The sequence below is a fragment of the Schistocerca serialis genome, chromosome 7 (assembly GCF_023864345.2).
Source record: "Schistocerca serialis cubense isolate TAMUIC-IGC-003099 chromosome 7, iqSchSeri2.2, whole genome shotgun sequence".
NCBI lineage: Eukaryota > Metazoa > Arthropoda > Insecta > Orthoptera > Acrididae > Schistocerca > Schistocerca serialis.
The window spans coordinates 22,171,748-22,193,987 of record NC_064644.1 but is presented as its reverse complement, the minus strand read 5'-3'; positions in this window follow the sequence as shown (position 1 = coordinate 22,193,987).

The following is a 22,240-nucleotide window of genomic DNA, read 5'->3' as shown; positions in this document are numbered from 1 at the left end:
GTGCACATTTGTGTTTCACAGTCGTTTACTGTCACTTTTCACAATCACCCATATACACATTTAACATTGCCAGTGCACTTTTGTTTAACTTTCAATAAGCCTAATTGATGGTTTTCAGGTGAACATCCACATACTGCTACAATAGTTTACTTTTGAATATCTATGAGCAGTAAAAAAACGTAACCACATAATTCACAGTTATTTTGGAATAATCAGGTATGTATGGAACAGACACTGTCATTGTTTTAACACATGGCCTAATTGTTTTACACTTATTTCACAGTTACGTTGATGCATTGTTGTCGTTCTAACACAGGTTTCTTGCCTGAAACTCGGCTATGGACTGTCTCGGGACCAAAACTTGGGCCCTTATATAAACACTCACATAATACGTGTTGAAACTATACATTGTTCGATGTTTAATTCACAAAATTACAAATAAAACTTAACTCATTAAATTAACTGAATACATTGAAAACTTCTGTCTTTTTAACAGTTTCTTCTACTACAAGGTTTAGGCCAAAATATTTGTTTAAATGATGAAATTAACATATATAGTTACACAAACAACACTTTCAACGAAATTGGGAATTACTTCTGAATTAATTAAGGGCTGGCTTTGGTAACATGTTTTTGAATAGAGCCAGATAAATATTTTAAGAATACTATAAGTTCATCTTGCAAATGTTCATAATTAGTATGGAATTTATATTTGTTTATATGTCAGCAATAGAATTTAAGTTATGAAACAATTACTGATTTCAGCCTTTAACAATAGTAAAAAAAAAAAAATTAGAAAATCAATTACATACATAAAACTAAGCACAAAATTAGATCTGATGGTATATTCTTTAAAATGTCTACAGACGTTAAAGTAACCTCTAGCGTGCCACAGGGGACTGTTACAAATGACCTAGTAGATAGTGTCGGAAGTTCCATGCAGCTTTCCGCGGATGATGCTGTAGTATACAGAGAAGTTGCAACATTACAAAATTGCAGTGAAATGCAGGAAGGTCTGCAGTGGATAGGCACTTGGTGCAGGGAGTAGCAACTGACCCTTAACATAGACAAATTTAATGTATTGCGAATACATAGAAAGAAGGATGCTTTATTGTATGATTATATGATACCGGAAAAAACACTGGTAGCAGTTACTTCTGTAAAATATCTGGGAGGATGTGTACAGAATGATTTGAAGTGGAATGATCATATAAAATTAATTGTTGGTAAGGCGGGTGCCAGGTTGAGATTCATTGGGAGAGTCCTTAGAAAATGTAGACTATCAACAAAGGAGGTGGCTTACAAAACACTCGTTCGACCTATACTTGAGTATTGCTCATCAGTGTGGGATCCGTACCAGATCGGTTTGACGGAGGAGATAGAGAAGATCCAAAGAAGAGCGGCGCGTTTCGTCACAGGGTTATTTGGTAAGTGTGATAATGTTACGGAGATGTTTAGCAAACTCAAGTGGCAGACTCTGGAAGAGAGGCGCTCTGCATCATGGTGTAGCTTGCTGTCCAGGTTTTGAGAGGGTGCATTTCTGGATGAGGTATCAAATATATTGCTTCCTCCTACTTATATCTCCAGAGGAGATCATGAATGTAAAATTAGAGAGATTAGAGCACGCACGGAGGCTTTCCGGCAATTGTTTTTATGCAGCTGGAACAGAAAACGGAGGTAATGATAGTGGCATGTAAAGTGCCCTCCACCACTCACCGTTGGGTTGCTTGCAAAAGTATAAATGTAGATGTGGATGTAGATGTAGACTGACAGCCAACCATTCTCTTTTATTAAAATGCAGATTATACTCACGCATGTTAATGGTAATTAGTTAAGAACAAAATGAATTTTAAGGAGGCAGATGGCAAAATGAGAGGGGAAGTAAAAATTATCCTAGCTTGCTTCGTCACAGAGCGTAGACAATCCCCACTGGTTATGACAAGCTGACCATCAATGTCCTTGGTCAGTTAACAAATGGTGTGGCATCATGGAGAAGAAATTAAATGATTTGTATTTTATTTACAACATGTTGGATGGACGCAAATGTTGAAAATTTTTGGAACAGGAACTACCGGTACTATTGAAGAACATTGCCATGGACATTCGACAGAGTATGTTGTTTCAGCATGACGGTTGCCCAGTACATTACATAACTGAAGCAAAGGAAGTGTTACGCTGTGTTTACACTGGTCAATGGATTGACAGAGGTGATCCTATTGATTGGGCCACTGTATCACCAGATTTCTTTCTGATGAAAATGTAGTCAACCACATCAGTAATGCCTTTACTGTAATTCCCACAGATATGCTTCTGTCCTGTGTGTGGTCATCTGGAAAGTTGATCACTAAGTTTATTGACATTGGCAGTACTACGTTTGAACACTTACTGTAATTGGAAAAGTAGAGTAGTGTTCACCTTGGCCTATGGCCACAGTGGCCTGTCGAGTAGTTCCCTGTTTGATATGTCAGAGGAATACAATGTTGCAAATGGGGTTTCCTGCTGGCCTTTCCTACCCTCGCAGCATGCTGTCAGGGACCCATGTGCCATCGGATATTCAGGGGCCATTGAGTAGCAAGTCATAAATGAATGTGTATCCATTTCTATGACTCATACTATAGTGCCATCTACATCTACATCTAGCCACCAAGTGGTGTGTGGCGATGGGCACTATTCATGCCAAATTCATATTCCCCCCCCACCTGTTCCACTCACAGATCATGATGCAAGGGAAAAACAACTGTCTAAACGCATCTGTACAAGCTCTAATTTCCCTTATCTTTGAATGGTGAGCATTGCGTGATTTGAAAGTTGGTGGTAATAACATATGCTCTACATCCTTGGCAAAGATTGGATTTTGGAATTTAGTGAGCAGCCCCTTCCATTTAGCATGTCATCTATCTGCAAGTGTGTCCGACTTCGAACTTTCTATGAGATTTGTGATGCTCTCATGAGGACTAAATGTACCAGTCATGAATCTTGCCACTCTTCTTTGGATCTTCTCAATCTCCTGAATCAGACCCAACTGGTAAGGGTCCCATACAGATGAACATTACCCGAAGACTGGATGAACTAACGTATTTTAAGCAATTTCCTTTGTTGAAGGACTGCATCGCTTCAGGATTCTACCAATAAATCACAATCTAGAGTTTGCCTTACCCATTACTTGTGTAATCTGATCATTCCATTTGACATTATTTCGAATAGTCACACCCGGATACTTGACGGAAGTTCACTTCCAAAGACTGTGCATTTATTTTGTACTCGTACATTAATGGGGATTTTTGCTTTGTTATATGCAGTAGGTTACACTTACTGACATTGAGAGATAACTGTCAGTCATTACACCACACATTTATTATCTGCAAACCCTCATTGATTTGTTTACAACTTTCATGTGATACCACTTTCCTGTAGACCACAGCATCATTGGCAAACAGTCTAATGCCACTGTCAATACCATCAACCAGATCATTATGTAAAGTGTGAACCTATTACGCTACCCTGGGGCACACTTGATACCACGTCTGTTTCTGTTGAAGTCTCCCCATTCAGGATGACATACTGCTCTGTCTGTTAGAAAACTTTCTATCCAACCTCATATGTCATCAGGTAGACCGTAAGTGTGCACTTTTTGGAGCAAGCGACAGTGCGGAACTGAGTCGAATGCCTTTTGAAAGCCGAGGAATATGGCATCAACCTGTGAGCTGGTATCTAGAGCCTGTTGCATATCATGCACAAAGAATGCCAGCTGTGTCGCACATGACCGCTGCCTCCCAAAATTGTGCTGGTTTCTGCAGATGAGTTTCTCAGAGTCTAGTAAGGTCATTATATCTGAACACAAAATATGTTCCATGATTCTACAACAAATCAATGTCAGTGAAATTGGGTGGTAATTATGTACATCCTATTTTCAACCCTTTTTATAGACTGCTATCACCTGGGCCTTCTTCCAGTCCCGTGGAACTTTCCTCTGTTCCAATGATCCCTGATAGACAATGGATAAGAATGGTGCTATATTTGTACCATAGTCAACATAAAATCTTACAGGGATACCGTCTGGGCCAGATGCCTTCCTGGCATCCAAGGATCATAACTGTTTTACTATCCCAGATACACTGAACACTATGTCAGCCATCCTTGCGACTGTTGGATAATTGAAAGGGGGAATGGTGCTGCATAGACGAGTTTTTGAAAGCTAGGTTTAGATTTCCGCCTTCAGTTTATCATCATCCGTTACATTACCCATACTCTCAGCAAGAGAAGATATTGAATTATTTGTAGCATTCATAAATTTTACGTATGACCAAAATTTTTTGGGGTTATTTTTAGACTCTACATGTAAAATATTGCTTTCAAATTCATTAAAAGAATCTCGCATTGACCTTTTGACAGCTGCTTTCATTTTGGATAATTTCTGTTTGTCAATGGGACAGTGACTACATTTAAAACGACTGTGCAAAATTCTCTGCTTTCTCAGCAACTTCATAATATGTTTGTTGAACCAAGGTGGATCCTTTCCCTCTCTTATATTTTTGCTAGGCACATATTTCTCTAGCATGTGGTGGACAATACCTTTAAATTCTGACCAAAGATGCTCAATATCTTTGCGTCCCTTGGTGAATGCTTGGTGCTTACTACGAAGATATTCTTTAATGACACTTTTACCTACTTTCCCAAACAAGAAAACTGTATGCTGTTTCTTTAGTTTTTTTGCAACTTCCACTGACATAGAAGCCACAATGACATTATGTTTGCTAATACCTTCTTCTAGATTAACTGCCTCAAAAAGATCAGGCCTGTTTGTCACTAAGGTATCTAATATGTTCCCATCTCGAGTTGGTTTTCTAACCAATTTCTCAAGGTTATATGTTGAGAACACTCCTACTATAACTTCATGAATCTTTGCTTCTGCCCCCTCTTATAAATGTGTAATATTCCCAGTCAATGGATGCCAGGTTAACGTCTCCACCTACAACTAATGGATAATTTGGATATTTATTTCCTATGTACTCAACTTTCCCTGAAACGTTCTGCGACATTTGTTGCAGATGCTGGTGGTGTATAAAGACATCCTAACACAATGGTCACTCCTTGTCTAATTGACAACTTTATCCAGACTATTTCATAGTCCAATCCAGTATCGATCTGTCCGCAGCTCGTGGTCGTGCGGTAGCGTTCTCGCTTCCCACGCCTGGGTTCCCGGGTTCGATTCCCGGCGGGGTCAGGGATTTTCTCTGCCTCGTGATGACTGGGTGTTGTGTGCTGTCTTTAGGATTAAGTAGTTCTAAGTTCTAGGGGACTGATGACCATAGCTGTTAAGTCCCATAGTGCTCAGAGCCAAGCCAGCCAGTATCGATCTCAACTGTGTTTAAACAGCTTTTAACTGCAATGAACACACCACCTCCCATAGCATCAGTCCTGTCCTTCCTAAACTTTGTCCAACCTGAGTTCAAAATTTCACTGTTATTTTACCCCTGCCACCTTTAGAATTTGAAAGAGAGTATTCCAGTCAACATTGTCAAAAGCTTTCTCTAATTTTACAAATGCTAGAAACATAGGTTTGCCTTTCTCTGATCTATTTCCTAAGATAAGTCGTAGGGTCAGTATTGCCACACATGTTCCAATATTTCTGCGGAATCCAAACTGATCTTCGCCGAGGTCGGCTTCTACCAGTTTTTCCATTCGTCTGTAAATAATTTACGTTAGTATTTTGCAGCTGTGACTTATTAAACTGATAGTTTGGTAATTTTCACATCTGTCAACACCTGCTTTCTTTGGGATTGGAATTATTATATTCTTCTTGAAGACTGAGGGTATTTCGCCTGTCTCATACATCTTACTCACCAGATGGTAGAGTTTTGTCAGGATTGGCTCTCCCAAGGCCGTCAGTAGTTCCAATGGAATGTTGTCTACTCCCGGGGCCTTGTTTCGACTCAGGTCTTTCAGTGCTCTGTCAAACTCTTCACGCAGTATCGTATCTCCCATTTCATCTTCATCTACATCCTGTTCCATTTCCATAATATTGTCCTCAAGTACATCACCCTTGTATAGACCGTCTACATACTCCTTCCACCTTTCTGCTTTCCCTTCTTTGCTTAGAACTGGGTTTCCATCAATGCTCTTGATATTCATACAGGTGGCTCTCTTTCCTCAAAAGGTCTCTTTAATTTTCCTGTAGGCAGTATCTATCTTACTCCTAGTGGGATAAGCCTCTACATCCTTACATTTGTCCTCTAGCCATTCCTGCTTAGCCATTTTGCACTTCCTGTTGATCTCATTTTTGAGACGTTTGTATTCCTTTTTGCCTGCTTCATTTACTGCATTTTTATATTTTCTCCTTTCATCAATTAAATTCAATATTTCTTCCGTTACCCAAGGATTTCTACTAGCCCTCATCTTTTTACCTACCTGATCCTCTGCTGCCTTCACTACTTCATCCCTCAGAGCTACCCATTCTTCTTCTACTGTATTTCTTTCCCCCATTCCTGTCAATTGTTGCCTTATGCTCTCCCTGAAACTCTGTACAACCTCTGGTTTAGTCAGTTTATCCAGGTCCCATCTCCTTAAATTTCCACCTTTTTGCAGTTTCTTCAGTTTTAATCTACAGTTCATAACCAATAGATTGTGGTCAGAGTCCACATCTGCCCCTGGAAATGTCTCACAATTTAAAATCTGGTTCCTAAAGCTCTGTCTTACCATTATATAATCTATCTGATACCATCTAGTATCTCCAGGATTCTTCCATGTATACAACCTTCTTTTATGATTCTTGAACCAAGTATTAGCTGTGATTAAGTTATGCTCTGTGCAAAATTCTACCAGACGGCTTCCTCTTTCATTTCTCTCCCCCAATCCATATTCACCCACTATGTTGCCTTCTCTCCCTTTTCCTACTGTCGAATTCCAGTCACCCATGACTATTAAATTTTCGTCTCCCTTCACTACCTGAATAATTTCTTATATTTCATCAATTTCTTCATCATCTGCAGAGCTAGTTGGCATATAAACTTATACTACTGTAGTAGGCATGGGCTTTGTGTCTATCTTGGCCACAATAATGCGTTCACTATGCTGTTTGTAGTAGCTTACCCTCACTCCTATTTTTTATTCATTATTAAACCTACTCCTGCATTACCCCTATTTGATTTTGTATTTATAACCCTGCAGTCACCTGACCAAAAGTCTTGTTCCTCCTGCCACCGAATTTCACTAATTCCCACTATATCTAACTTCAACCTATCCATTTCCATTTTATAACCTACCTGCCCAATTAAGGGATCTGACATTCCACGCTCCGACCCGTAGAACGCCAGCTTTCTTTCTCCTGATAACGACGTCCTCTTGAGTAGTCCCCACCCGGAGATCCGAATGGGGGACTATTTTACCTCCGGAATATCTTACCCAAGAGGACGCCATCATCATTTAATCATACAGTAAAGCTGCATGCCCTCGGGAAAAATTACAGCTGTAGTTTCCCCTTGCTTTCAGCCGTTCGCAGTACCAGCACAGCAAGGCCGTTTTGGTTAGTGTTGCAAGGCCAGATCAGTCAATCATCCAGACTGTTGCCCCTGCAACTACTGAAAAGGCTGCTGCCCCTCTTCAGGAACCACACATTTGTCTGGCCTCTCAACAGATACCCCTCCGTTGTGGTTGCACCTACGGTACAGCCATCTGTATCGCTGAGGCACGCAAGCCTCCCCACCAATGGCAAGGTCCATGGTTCATGGGGGCATTACTATTGTTTATTTCAGAGACACTTCGACAATTTACTAATATGAGATGTAGCATATTTAAATCCTTCGGAATGACCTGTTTAGGTTAACTAACAATTTTTACAGTTAGCACACCCACATCAGTGTCATCTTTAGCAAAATGTAGAAAATGCTTCAGATAAAACCGTATTTAGATTTTGGCATAGAATCATAATCTGCAGTAAAAAAATGGAGGTTCCCAGTGAAGATTTCGAAGCTACCTCCTGCCACCCATGCACCGGGTGGGGTGGGGGGTTGAGTATGGTGTCATTGGATGCCCTCTCCGAGACAATCAAATTGGAATTATAACTTTTTTGATCCAATGTTAGTTTTCAAGATATTTCAATGTCTTCAGTTAAAATTCACATTGTCGATATGTGATCGTGTGACAAAACGTGATGAATCACAGTAAACAGATGGGTCCTCATCAGAAGTAATTCAAGCTTCAGTGATCTTGTTGTTGAGGTGGCTGGATGGGCTTAGTATCAGAATTGGTACTCCAGCATTCCAGTGCAGGTCTGCTATGGAGATGGCTGCCACACTTGATCACTCTATCACTGCAGCATGAGTCTTCCACCAAGTTCACAACAGGCACAGAGTGCCATGCTACCATGGCACCAGACACATCACTGCAAGTGAAGTAGTCTTGCCCAGACTAATGGTCACTATAATGCCTCCATTTCTTTGCAACTTGTTGTGCATGCCAGGAGATTTAGCATCCATGTGTGGATAACATTGGCAAACTGCAACAAGGGACAATGTTTCCATGTTCACAATCGATTCCACTAGCACATCAGTAGGTGTGCAGCTGCACATTATCCTTGTAGCCTTGGAGATTGTTGGGTGTAGCACGAAGTTTCAATTAGACACAGGGGCTTTGACCACTCTACTCAATTTGAATACTTATAACTGGTTAGGGTACCCTCCCTTAGAGTGCCTTCAGCACCAAGTAGTCTCTCATAGTGGGCAGCAGATTCCCTTGTGGAGACTACTGCTATTCACAGCCAAATACAAAAATATGAAATGCCAGCTTGCATTTCTAGTAGCCAATTCACAATTGGCAGAAAATATTTTTGTATGTGACAGAGTGGATCTAGTTTTTCAGGTAGTGCCATTTCAGAATCTGGAGGCACTGCTACAGTTATTCACACAGATTTTGGTAAGGATCAGAGTAGAGCCACCAATTTTGCAGCTGACATTATATTGAAACTGTCAGCGATTCCTAAGTTCTGTCGAGCTTGCTGCTTGCCCTTTTTCTATGCGAGATAAAGTAAGGGCAGAACTCAACAGATGGCAGAATCTCACAGTGGTGCCACTTGTTTCATCAAGCCAGTAGGCCATCCCCATGGTCATGATACGGAAACCCAGTGGTGATGGTAGATTTTGTGGTGATTTCAAGCACATGATCACTGCACAAAGTTAAACAGATCCTTATCCCTTACCATGTCCTGAAGAGTTGTTTGCTATGTTAGCCAGTGGCCAGTGTTCTTCCAAAATTGACCTCTGAGATGCATACTTGCAACAGTCATTGGACTCTGGAGTCTCAGCAGATTTTAGTGCTGAATTCTCCATTTGGGGTGTACCAGTTTAACTGGTTGCCATTTGGGCAGATCTTAGCAACATATCAAAGACAGTCCACACAGCGTCAACTATCTGGATGACATCTGGGTTATTGACTCCACAACAGTACAGCATTTCCAGAATTTGCAAGCAGTTTTTTCGTGAATGTTAAATAGTGGGTTATTGTTTCAAGCTTGAGATATATAGTGTTTTGGACAGGTGTTAAGTAAAATACACCATCTTGCAACATTCAACATGTTGCCAGCTCCTAAGAATATTACGAATCTGTGGTTGTTTTTAGGGAAGGTAAATTACTAAGCAAAATTCATTCCCCGGTCTGCGCGACTTTGTCATCCATTCAGTCAGCTTCATAAAAAAGGGGCAAATTTTGAGTGGTTGGAGGCTTGTCAGTCAGCATTCTGGAAACTAAAGCAACACCTCTGTTCCGCTTTGCATATGGCCACATTTACCCTCAGTAAGCCTTTGACTCTGGCTGCTGATGCATCACAATATGGTATAGAAGTCATTCTCCCTCACATCCAAATCCAAATGTCCTGGAGGAGCCTACTCTGTTTGTGTCAGGAACTTTATCAGCAGCACAGATTGAGAAGGAGACATTCACAATCATATGTAGCATTAAAAAGTTCCATGTCTTCTCGTGTGACACTAAGTTCCATCTGCTTACAGGCTGTAAACCACACATCTTCCTGTTCTGGATGTAACAGTGCACAGTTTACAGCATTTGGCCTTGTTTCTGAGTACAGTTACAGAGGGATTCCAACATCAATTTTGAAAAGCAGGAGGTAATGTGTTTTGCACTTGACCAGAACCTTTGGGATACCCTCAACGAACTTCTGTGGATGGTGAGGTAAGACGCTGGAGCTAAAAGCAAGGATCTGCTACTTCACAGGGTTGTTATAATGGTCCAGCAGGGATGGCTGGTGTGGTTTCCTGTGGGGTCAGACCCAGTGCTCCGTATGCATTTCAAACTTCACAATAAGCTCAGCATTGTTGTTGTTGACATTGTTCTACTGCTAGTTATGGAAGATTAGAATTACTGTGTTGTTATTCCACTACTGTGACAATGCATTCTACTCATGGTATATGTATCTCATTGGGGGATGTCCTAAATGAAAGCACTGACCTGGCCAGCAATTAATTCTATCATCAAGCATGAAGTAAGAACCAGGTGAGCATGCACACACTACAAGACTGACTTGACACAAAAATTATGTTCTATGCCAGAGCACCCATGGGACTGAGTGGACATGGATTTTGCTGGTCCCTACTTGGGGATTATGTGGCTGTAAGAGGCTTTCCATTCCGCATTTAAAGCAGGGGTCAAGAGGTTGGCCAGGACGTTCAAATCACAACTGAAGAAAACATCTCTGAGATCACTCAAGATGAGGCCCCATTCATTTTTTCGACATCAGAGCAGCTCCAGTGAGTGGGTGCAGTCTGACTGAGGTGCTGCACAGTCATCAGCCTCACTATAACTTCAACCTACTGTGCTAGGTGCCGTGCTCGCCTGCACCAACAGCTGTGCCACTGTAAACACAAGGTTCCATCCGGGCATGCATGTTCGGGCAAATAAAGAGGCAAATGCAAGGCACTGTGGTGGGAAATAAGGTGCACCAATTTTATGTTGTGGCAGTGTGTCAGCAGTGCCTGACACAACATGCTAACCAGCATGGCCTGCATCACACAGAGTGATGGCCATCACTGCTCAGTCATACAAGCAAAATTTACACAGATGGGAGGGACCAACCACCCCTCTTTCCAAGCACTTTGAGGGAATCACTGCCCGTGTGCCACTTGCTGTGACATTGGAACCAGAGGTACCTCAGGTACTGTACTCTCCTGTGGATCCTGTCTCCTCTACAGAAAGTACAGGATCTGTCATTACTAGTCCACTTGACTGTGAGTGGTGTGTGAATGATAGATCTAGGTATCCTGTAAGGATGGACAGGGACCAGGCAGGACTCAGGATGATGTACTGACTGATCCTCCCAACCAACATGTCTGAAACTGAAACTGAGCCAGTGGAACTCACTTCACCTGTTTTGGGGAAACCTGTTTTGCCTGGAGTCAAGTGGAGGCAAACGCAAAAGGGTAGGGGTCTATTAATCATTGTTCAAAGGTACGGCGAATGATGGTACCCCTCAGGGAAGAATGCGAGGCACACTCAGTGTGTACACCTGGGTGCCCCATTCAACATGTTGAAGAGGCTATTCTGGCAGCCATTGAGGGAACAGGGTGCAACCAACTGCAGACTGTGGCGCACGTTGGAACAAATGATGCCTGTCATGTGGACTCCAAGTTTATACCTGGGTCACTCCAGCGATTGGCAGAGGAGGTTGAGAAGGCCAGCCTTGCACATGGAGTTTCAATGAAGCTCACAGTTACCAGCATAGATCCAGAACTGATTGTGGCCCTTTGGTTCTGAGTGGACTGGAAGGACTGACTCAGAGACTTTGGAAGCTCTGTGACAAGCTAGGCTACGACTTGCTGAACTTGAGGCATAGAACTGAGAACAGTAGGGTCTCCCTAACTGGATCAGGTGTGCACTACACATCAGAGGCTGTTACTCAGGAGCTGACAGTGTATGGGGTCCACACAAAGGCTTTTTAGATTAGGTGACACTCTATCCATTCCATATAATGACAGCTGTAAGAAACCCAGAAGCATCAGTGTAAGAAAGAAAGAAATGCCTCCCACAGGTGAGAGTATTAAAATCCTTCTCGTTAACTGTCAAGGCATTTGCAATGAAGTGCCAGAGTTTGAAGTGCTCATAAAAAGCGGTGAAGTTCCCATAATACTAGTTGCAAAAAGCTGGTTGAAACCAGAAATTGATAACAGTAAGATTTTTGGGGAAAATTTTAAGGTATATTGAATGGATAGGTAAATGGGACACAGAAGTGGTGTATTTGCTACAGTAGACAAGAAACTTAAATCCATCCAGATAGAAATTTAAGTTGAATGTGAGATTGTCTGGGTAAGACTCAGTATCAGGGGTGGGCATAAAATGATAATTGGATCCTTATATTCCCCTACCAGACTCATCTCCTGATGTAACCAAAAACTTAAGAGAGAACCTCAGTTCACTTGTATGTAAATTCCCCAATCACACTGTAATCATTGGTGGAGACTTTACACATCCAATAATTAATCGGGAGAAGGTGAGCATGATAAGATAACCTGTGAAACATTACTAAATGCCTTCTCTGAAAGCCACCTAGAACATATAGTTACAAACCCCACTCATGATGTATATACAGGATGGTCAGAAAATGTGTGAAATGCTTGTAGGGATGTTACAGGGCAGGTTGTACTGAGACATAAATGTTAAGAAAGAAATTCAATACGTTGCTCCATTTCCAAGTTATTTAGCATAGAATTTAGCCAATCGGGGCGTCGCGTGCTCGCATTCAAGTGGCCTGCCAGGGGCGGTGTTGCCCAACGAGTGCTTTGTCTCGTTAGCTGTAACCTCAATTTACCTGCACAACGATCTGATTGGCTAACTTCAATGCTAAATAACTCAGAAACGGCACAACATATCGAATTTCTTTCTTAACATTTATGTCTCAGTACAACTTGCCCTGTAACATCCCTACAAGCATTTCACATATTTTATGACCACCCTGTATATTGGATCTAATGACATTGAATAGACCTGACCTCATTGAAACTGAAGTCAGTGACCATGACTTGGCTGTGGCAACAATGATTACCAGAGTGCAAAAGACAACTAAAACAAGCAGAAACAGATATATGTTCAGTAAAATAAATAAATGTCAGTAGTGTCATAACTTAATGAGGAACTTGAAACTTTCCGCACAAGGCAGGAGTATGTAGAGGAACTATGGCTCACATTTAAAAGAACAGTTGACCATGCACTGGATATACAGGGTGTTACAAAAAGGTACGGCCAAACTTTCAGGAAACATTCTTCACACACAAATATAGAAAAGTTGTTATGTGGACATGTGTCTGGAAACACTTAATTTCCATGTTAAAGCTCATTTTAGTTTCGTTGGTATGTACTGTACTTCCTCGATTCACCGCCAGTTGGCCCAATTGAAGGAAGGTGATGTTGACTTCGGTGCTTGTGTTGACATGCGACTCATTGTTCTACAGTACTAGCATCAAGCACATCAGTACGTAGCATCAACAGGTTAGTGTTCATCACGAACGTGGTTTTGCAGTCAGTGCAATGTTTACAAATGCAAAGTTGGCAGATGCCCATTTGATGTATGGATTAGCACGGCGCAATAGCCGTGGCGCGGTACATTTATATCAAGACAGATTTCCAGAACGAAGGTGTTCTGACAGGAAGACGTTCGAAGCAATTGATCGGCGTCTTAGGGAGCACGGAACATTCCAGCCTATGACTCATGACTGGGGAAGACCTAGAATGATGAGGACACTTGCAATGGACGAGGCAATTCTTCGTGCAGTTGACGATAACCCTAATGTCAGCGTCAGAGAAGTTGCTGCTGTACAATGACACGCTGACCACGTCACTGTATGGAGAGTGCTACGGGAGAACCAGTTGTTTCCGTACCATGTACAGCATGTGCAGGTACACTTCTGCGAATGGTTCATCCAACAATGTGTCAATCCTCATTTCAGTGCAAATGTTCTCTTTACGGATGAAGCTTCATTCCAACGTGATCAAATTGTAAATTTTCACTATCAACATGTGTGAGCTGATGAGAATCCGCACGCAATTGTGCAATCACATCATCAACACAGATTTTCTGTGAACATTTGGGCAGGCATTGTTGGTGATGTCTCGATTGGGCCCCATGTTCTCTCACCTACGCTCAATGGAGCACGTTATCATGATTTCATACGGGATACTCTACCTGTGCTGCTAGAACATGTGCCTTTACAAGTACGACACAACATATGGTTCGTGCACAATGAAGCTCCTGCACATTTCAGTTGAAGTGTTCGTACGCTTCTGAACAACAGATTCAGTGACCGATGGATTGGTAGATTCGGACCAATTCCATGGCCTCCACGCTCTCCTGACCTCAATCCTCTTGACTTTCATTTATGGGGGCATTTGAAAGCTCTTGTCTATGCAACCCCGGTACTCTTTGTGCTCGTATTGTGGATGGCTGTGATACAATACGCCATTCTCCAGGGCTGCATCAGCGCATCAGGGATTCCATGCAATGGAGGGTGGATGCATGTATTCTCCCTAACGGAGGACATTTTGAACATTTCCTGTAACAAAGTGTTTGATGTCATACTAGTATGGTCTGTTGCTGTGTGTTTCCATTCCATGATTAATGTGATTTGAAGAGAAGTAATAAAATGAGCTCTAACATGGAAAGTAAGCATTTCTGGACACATGTCCACATAACATATTTTCTTTCTTTGTGTGTGAGGAATATTTCCTGAAAGTTTGGCCGTACCCTTTTGTAACACCCTGTATATGTACCCAGTAGAACAGTCCAGAATGGGTGGGAACCTCCATTGTATACAGTCACTGTAAAGGAACTTCTAAAGAAACAGGCATTACTGCATAATAGTAGCTGGCTGGGATGGCCGCGGGGTTCCAGGCGCTACAGTCTGGAACCATGCGACCGCTATGGTTGTAGGTTCGAATCCTGCCTCGGACATGGGTGTGTGTGATGTCCTTAGGTTAGTTAGGTTTAAGTAGTTCTTAAGTTCCATCCAATATCCTGGTCATCAATTTGTTATAGAATCTTAGGAAATATTCTGAACTCAAACACAGTGAGGTATCTTGAGCAGAATAACCTCCTCAATGCCAGTCAGCATGGATTCTGAAAAATCAGTCATGTGAAACCCAACTTGCATTTTTTTCACATGGCATACTGAAAGCTTTGCATCAAGGCAATTATGTAGATGCAATATTTCTTGATTTCCGTAAGGCATTTGACTCAGTACCACCCCTACACTTATTACTAAAAGTATGATTATGTAGGGTATCAAATGAAATTTGTGACTGGACTGAGAACTTTCTGGTGTGTGTGTGCGGGGAGGGGGGGGGGGGCGCATGTTATCTTCGATGAAGAGTTATCGTCAGATGTAGAAGTAGCTTTATGTGTACCCCAGGAAAGTGTCTTGGGACCCTTGCTGTTCATGTTGTATACTGATGATGTTGCAGACAATTTTAACAGTAACATCAGGTTTTTTGCAGATAGTGAAGTACTATATAAAAGAAGCTGCATAAATATTCAGTCTGAACTTGATAAGATTTCAAAGTAGTACAAATTAGCAACTTGCTTTAAATGTTCAGAAATATAAAATTGTGCACTTCACAAAACCAAAAAGTGTGGTATCCTATGACTATAACATCGATGACTCACTGCTGGAATCAGCCAACTCCTACAAATTCCTGGATGAACATTTTGTAGTGATACGAAATGAAATGATCACATAGGCTCATTTGGGGATAAAGCAAGTGATGGACTTCAGTTTATTGGAAGAATACTGGAGAAGTGCAATCAGTGTGGAAAAAACATTGCTTACAAATCACTTATGTGACCCATCCTAGAATATTGCTCAAGTGTGTAGGACCCATACCAAATAGGACTAACAGAGGATATTGAATATATACAGAGAAGGGCAGCATAGTGGTCACAGGTTTGCTTAATCCATGGGAGAGTGTCACAGAGATACTGAAGGAACTGAAGTGGAAGACTCTTGAAGATGGAAATAAACTATTCTGAGAAAGTCTGTTAACAAAGCTTCAAGAACCAGCTTTAAATGATGACTCTAGGAATACACTGCAACCTCCTAGTATTGCTCAGTAGGGATCATGAGCATAAGACTAGAATTACTATTGCACACACAGAGGCATTTAAACAATCATTCTTTCTGCACTCCATTTGTGAATGGAGCAGGAAGAAACCCCAATAAATGGGACAATGGTATGTATCCTCTGCCACGCATGTCACGGTGGATTGCCGAGTATAGATGTTGATTGTCTCTCCGGCATGTCCTATACTCTCACAATCCCCAAGGTGTAAACTTCCACCATGGAAGGTGGCACATTGGTTAGCACACTGGACTCACATTCAGGAGGACAACGGTTCAAACCCATCTCCAGCCATCCTGATTTGGGTTTTCAGTGATTTCCCTAAATTGTTTCAGGAAAATGCTGAGATGGTTCCTTTGAAAGGGCAGGGCCGGTTTCTTTCCCCATCATTCCCTAATCTGAGCTTGTGCTCTGTCTCTAATGACCCCATTGTTCATGGGATGTTAAACATCAATCTCCCCCTCCTCCTCTAAACTTACACTAACCTGTTTCCCACTGTCTCACCTTATCTTTCCCCTTCACAGCTCTCCTTCCTCATCCGGATTGTGTACTGCTTCCTTCCTCCTCTCTTACACCCCATCTCCCTCCCTCCTTCTCCATCTCTCTCACCTTCTTGCCCCCCATCTCTTTGCCTCTTTCCCTTTCCTCTCTTCCCATAGTGATACCCCTTTTCCATCCCTTTTTTTTCTCTTCCCTCTTCATCTCCTTTCTGCCCTCCTGTTCCTTCCTCCACTCCCTACCCTGTTTAAACTCCCCTCCCCTCACTGTCTCCTCACCTTGTATATGCTGCGCCCTCTGAACTTCCATCATCTTGTTGTGCAGCTGATGAGTCAGAAAACCTGCCCACACTATCCCTCTATCCCCTCCTTGCCTCATGCACCTCCAGCAGCAACTGTTATAGGTAATCAACAATCAGATTCACCATGGTCAAGGGCATATGTGTTTGGATGCCTGTGTGGTTGTGTGCATGAATCTGTGTACTTGTACTAGAGAAAGAGCAAGAGCTTGAAATCTGGTAAATTACTGTTTCTGTTGCAAATTTCTATATGCCACACAGCAGACAGCTGTTGGTGATTGATTCCCTTTCCATTATTTTATGTGTCATTCATTCAAGAATTTCCAGGCTTATTATGTAATGTCTATGATAGGAGTGATGTTTGCATAAACAGTTAGTTGCCTCCCCCCCCCCTCTCTCTCTGTCTCTCTCTCCCTCTCCCTCCCTCCCCCCCCCCTCTCTCTCTCTCTCTCTCTCACACACACACACACACACACACACACACACACACACATACACACACACACATATATGTTATCTGAACAAACAGTGCTGTAACAGCAGTTTGACAGTTGGACTGTGGTGAGGAGCTGTGTCAGATAGGGTGGACAGAGGAAGAAAGACGCAGAAAGTGGAGGTAGGAGTTGGGGAAGGCTAGTTAATGGCTCAAGAGGAGACAGTAGGTGTGGGGGTAGGAAAGAGGGAGTGAGAGGCAGCAGCTGCATGGGCACCAGAGTATTATACTCATACCGATTCTGGACCAAAGAGCATTTTGGAGTAAAAATTCCAGGTTGCAAACCAAGAAACTAATTTTGCAGTTTTTCCCAAGCAAAAAATCTCATTTGCCTATATTGTAAAAAAACTAAATTCATATTTTCTCATTTAAAAATTTTCAAGTCTAATAAATTTTATTCTTTATAGATAAGAACCATCAAATGTCATTTGCCTATACAAAAAAGACCAAATTCTCATTTTATCATTTAAAAATTTTCAAATCTAATAAATTTTATTCTTCAGAATTATAAGAACCATCAAACTTCATTTAGCTATACTGAAAAAAATTCTCATTTTCTCATTTAAAAATTTTCAAATCTAATAAATTTTATTCTTTATAAATAAGAACCATCAAACCTCGTTTGCCTACATAAAAAAACCAAATTCTCATTTTCTCATTTAAAAATTTACAAATCTAATAAGTTTTATTCTTTAGAAATAAGAACCATCAAACCTAAAATCTCAATGGTTCTTTTAACCCTAAACATTTTAATAAAAATAATAGTCAAATTTCATTCTATATAAATACAATGAAAACAAAATGGTTAACAAAACTGAGTTATTTAAAAACTTAGAAAATAATGGTAAAGGAAAGTATGGATTGACTTGTAGAGATTTAGAAAATTATTGTAAGGAAAATGGTTATTGAAATGTAACTATACAAGATCTGATGGAATTTGTTTAATTATTATGTAACTATACAAGATCTGATGGAATTTATTAATTATTATGTAACTATACAAGATCTGATGGAATTTATTAATTTTCTAATAGGAAAGAAATGAAGAAGAAAGATCTAAAATATAAAAGTATAAAAGAGCTTTGATCAATTGCTGAAACAGAAAATTTGAAGAATTATTCCAAACTTAACAGACAAATAAATTGATCTTATTGTAAATCTTGTTGACAATATTAATAACAGTGATAATGATAATGAATTGAATAAAAAATATTTGAAAGACCTTCATCAATTCTGTAAAATGAAAAAAATAAAAAATAATTCTAAACTTAGAAAATGTCAATTAATCTATCTTATGAAACCATCTGAAGGTAAAATTAATAATAACAATTTGAACAGAAAATCTTTATGTGATCTTCATAAAATCTGTAAAATGAAAAATTTTAAAAATTATTCTAATCTTAATAAACAACACTTAATCAATCTTATCAATAGATCCAAGAACAAAATTAATAATAATGAGAAATGTAATATTATTGGATTTCAGCTACTTTGCATGTGAGATATTAGTCATTAAAGAAAAGGACAGCCAACAAGCTGTAGTTCATAAAGATTCTAAGCATCACAGCACGAGAGTAAAGAGATGAAATATTTTTTTTAATGTGTGCCTATACCAAAACGCGTGTCCAGCATTTAAATACTCTAAATAAACACTAAGACCCGCTGGGCACAGATATTTAAAATCATTGCTGAAGCACTTGATAGCAAGAAGCTGCGAAACAGAAGAAAGAACAATCTATCTTTTGTTAAGAAATATTCTAGAGACTTCATTATCCCTTGTACTTTTGGTACATATGTGCTACATAGCATTGATACAAGTTGTATTTTTATTTTGTGTAAAAGCTATGTGAAACGACGAACAAACATTTTGGTAGCTCGGGTGTGGATACAATGTACTTATGCACATGCAAGGACATTTAATTTTAAGAAGGAACAGACTGACAAAGCAGCAATTATTGGACTGCGCCATTTACAAAAGAAATATCAGATGTAAATCATGCCTTTATTGTGTATTTGTCAATGTGTAGAAGTTTAAAGCTAGTTTGTTCAAAATATATTAATATTTTACGATGCAGTAATTTTCTTCTTATTCGTTTCTTTTACTAACCAAAAACAATGTTCACATTGTATATGTGCTTTGTTACAGGTTCGGTCTTTATCACGGTGTCTCGATTGTATTTGGGAGACCACTAGTGTGTTCAACTTCCGATGTGTTAATCTTTCTCTTACGAAATTCCACTAATTTGCTTTGATTTCCATTTTTATATTCAAATAGGTCCTTTAGGTATTTTCATCAAAGATTCTGATTGCTTGAAAGCAATCCGGGTCAAAAGGTCAATTATTCACATAATCAATCCGTATGTCTCCTGAACACAATCGAGAACCGAAGCATTGGTGATCAATTAATAATCTCTCTCTTTTAAAGTCGTACTAAAAATGGCCACACAGGATAGCCGTAAGTATGCAATCTAGCGTTAGGTTGCATTTTGTCAGTAAATATTACCAACCAACAGTCACAGCATCACTATTATTAATAAGCAAGTTCCTAATGCCATATAATGAAAATTATTTTCAAAAACTTATAGTACATAAATATCAAGAAATTAAACAAAAAACTTATCAGAAAAATTTACCAGTGATCTTCTATATGATGAAGATTTTTTACAAATCATCCAAACAAATTTATAGGAAAGTTTCTGCTTTCAAATCGATAATAATAACTTATGGAATTAACAATAATGATAATATTGGTGAACCACAAGAATTTTTTAATCAAATTAAAAAAGAAATAACCACCAAATTACAGAATAATTAAATACAAAGAAGAGCATTTAAAGTTAATATGAAATTTTATTGTAAATTTGAAGTATAAGATGAAACACAAGAATTTAATTTTGAAACAACCTATCAAGATTTATTAAGAACAACTTACTTAGAAGATTATTATAAAAAAATCTACGAATAAACTATTGCAGTAACAGAAATGGAAGGAATGCAAAAGAACTGGATGGTCTTTATTTTATATAGATGGTTTAGAATTAAATGTTAATAAACACAATCCAATTTTAGTTCTCCTTATGTCGATTTACCAACAGTAATTAAAGATAAAAAAGCTCTGGTTAACATAAAAAACAAAGATAAAAAATGTTTTCTTTATTCAATGAAATCAACTTTATATCCATTAAATGGTCATGTAGAAAGAGTAAATAATTACACAAATATTGGACTAGAAATAGCTGAAATTTTTGAAAAAGAAAAAAATAGTTTTTCTGTTAACAGATATTCCAAAATTTGAAACGAAATCAAATATTTCAGTTAATGTTTAAGCATTATAAGACAATAAATAAGAAGAAATAATTATTGTATAAACTCTTTACCATACACAAAATAAACAAGGAAAACATGTTGTTCTTTTCATTTGAGAAGAAAAATGGTTCAAATGGCTCTGAGGACTATGGGACTTAACGTCTATGCATCCTTGGTGATTTCAACGCTCATATCAGTCCCCTAGAACTTAGAATTACTTAAACCTAACTAACCTAAGGACATCACACACATCCATGCCCGAGGTAGGATTCGAACCTGCGACCATAGTGGTTGCACGGTTCCAGACTGTAGCGCCTAGAACCACTCGGCCACCCTGGCCGGTTAATTTTAGAAGAAAATAATTCACAATAGTGTTGGAAAAAAATATATCTAGATTAATTAGATCACAAGCAACTACAAATGGTCATCAAATTTATCTTTGTGATCGATGTTTAAGATATTTTCATTTACAAGAAAAATGAAACATTCTTGAAAATGAATGTAAAGAACATAAAGAAGTAAAAATAGAGATGCCTTTCAAAAGTAAGAATATTGAATTTAAAAATTATAATAATTAATTAAGGGTACCTTTTGTAATTTATGAAGATTTCAAATGTTTGTTAAAAGATATTAAAATTTGTCAAACAAATCCTGAAAAATCAGATACCGTATTAAACCATTGACTGTGGCTGACTGCCACGGCAGTTCAGCGCTGCCATGCCCCAGGTGCTAGAAAGTGTCTCGCAGGCCCCAGGGAATTGTGACACCATAATCTGTAACTCCAAATACGCTAAGGATTAGTATGTCTCCATAATTGAAATTATTCGCATTTGAACCTTGTTTCTACATTTAGTTCTCATAACAGAAACTTCATTTAAGCAATATGTATTTACTTGGCATTCCAAACTGACAGTTGATGGTAGGTCTGTATATAGGCTGTGGCCAACAAGTGAGTGGTGTCACTTATGTCAATAGAGCTAGTCTCCAGGCATGCCTTCAGCCTTTCTGATGATGTCATGAGGAGTTCCTCGGGACCCATGAGATGCACTGCTGTAGAAGTTCTGAGACGTTCACTCGCCTATTGTATACCTGTGCTTGAATGAGAGGTCTGATCATTTGCAGTGCTACTGACAGATTCTTGTCACACCTTATCGTTTGCTCTAACCACAACAGATGGCATTTCAGTATACGGAACACTAGAACACGACTACATTTGAAGTCGATGTCAGTGCTTGTATGAGTAATCTGCTTTAAACACAACAGATGACACTACTGTGATTTTTGTCAAATTGTGCCTTTCTGCGACATGCTAATAAAAGCAGTGGAAAGTACATGGAAGTCGTCAAAGTAGTACAGGAAATCTTTTTTCTATATTTTGGACTTGGAAATGTTCAATTCGTTTTGCTTCTGCCAGAAATAAGGGACGAAAAAGAAGTATGAAAAGTTTCAACTCAATGTAATTTTAGAAAGTTTTGCAACTTTTTACATCGATCACAAGACAATAGGTGGTACTAAACATCAAGAGTACCATACAAGAC